This window comes from Etheostoma spectabile, chromosome 18 (genome assembly GCF_008692095.1).
Source record: "Etheostoma spectabile isolate EspeVRDwgs_2016 chromosome 18, UIUC_Espe_1.0, whole genome shotgun sequence".
NCBI lineage: Eukaryota > Metazoa > Chordata > Actinopteri > Perciformes > Percidae > Etheostoma > Etheostoma spectabile.
In genome coordinates this window covers 25442587-25444229 of record NC_045750.1, presented here as the reverse complement: position 1 = coordinate 25444229, position 1643 = coordinate 25442587, and positions in this window count along the sequence as shown.

Sequence of the window (1643 nt, the reverse complement as noted above, 5' to 3'; positions counted from 1 at the left end):
CAGCTCGCTTGGAACCTCGACTGAGGTAGTACTACAAAAAGTACCTGTCAGCAGGTACCAGGGACGTTTTTTTGCAATGGAAAACAAAATAAGAGCGAGTAGAGTTGAGCTGAGTAGATACCATGCAGTGGAAAAACACCAAAAGAGCTTTAAATTTCTGAAACAAACAGAGCTTTGTCACGTTAAGCATTACATGCATAATCAGAGGTGATATCATGCTTTTTTCTGAACCCAACTAAGTAGTTTGGGTGTCTAAATAGAACTTTGCTCCATAATTGTGCCAAGCTCTTGCCTATTTTCACTGTACTGGGCTGTTTGTATCCCCAAGCTATTGTGTTCTCAGAGCTGTACATCTTTTCAGCAGCAGAAACGCTAGCCAACATGCTAGCAGTCCCAAAAGCTCTTCAGACCTTTTTCTTGATTTCCCAGTACTGTGCCTTTTACTTCCTCCTGGCATTTTGTTTGCAGAAATCATTTCAGTCAATAAACAGGCGAGAAAAAGTCATCCGGTACATCAATGAAACAAGAAGTTACTGTAACACTCTTTACCGAGAGCTGTATTCTTTCATAAGTTTCTGTCTCCTAACTGTCTAAAAGTCATGGTTTTTAGTGTTTTAGAGGAGAAGTAATTAATGTTCTCCTTTTAAATGCTGGTGGGACTGTGCCAAAGAATTTCATCTGGTCAGCTGAGAGACACTTTGCTAAAAATCTTGCACCTGCAGTATTTTTACTATTTAACCCCCTTTGCACCCTCAGCCACATGGCCTTCATCATATCATATTCATGCCCTTCATTCAGATACATCCACCACTTGTGGTTTGCCCATGGGAGGGTTGAATATCTTGTCCCTGCTGGTACCTCGTTAACCTCCCGCGGCCTGTGGCTAGTGTTAGCTAAACTGAGAGGCCTCATACCTGGGTATTGGTCAGCAGGGACTGACCCCGGGAGCCCTGGACCCCCCACCGGGCGAGGGGAGGGAGGCAGGCGGGACAGAGGAGGGCCAAACAAAAACACAACCTGGCATCCCCACGGCAAACAGCCCACCTACTGTCAGCCAGCATCTGGGGCACAGCACACAGCCTCTCTATTCACATTCTGATGACGGCAAATACTCAGGAACACACACACACACACATCGACAAACACACACTGGTGTAAGTAGCTGAGCTCATTTGGCAAAATGTCACCTATATAATTTTACTTTTCACAAATCTGCAACAGAATGAAAACTTATCTGGTTTTAGTTTCTGGCTTCAGAAGAACTGAAAATTACTTCTGAAAGATCTTGGATGTCTGAAGATGTGACCATTCAAGGTTTTGAAAGAGATTACCCCCCAAAACATACATGCTTTTTTATTTTTATTTTAGCTACACGCTTCGAATGCATTGTTTAACTGTACTTTCAAGGGAATAAAGAGCATGTGGGGAACAAAGTTTGGATATTGCCAGATAGAAATAATGACGGACAGAGATTTGGGAAGAGAGCGACAGAGAGAAATAGGGGGGAGGAGTGTTAAGTTAATCCAGTCTGAATCGATGGGCCCGGTTGCAGGAGTGACACTGAAAACAGTTATTCTTTTCTTTCTTTCTCTGTAAATTTGCTCTCCCCTCTCCCTCTCTCTTTGCTTCCTCCCGTGCCTCTC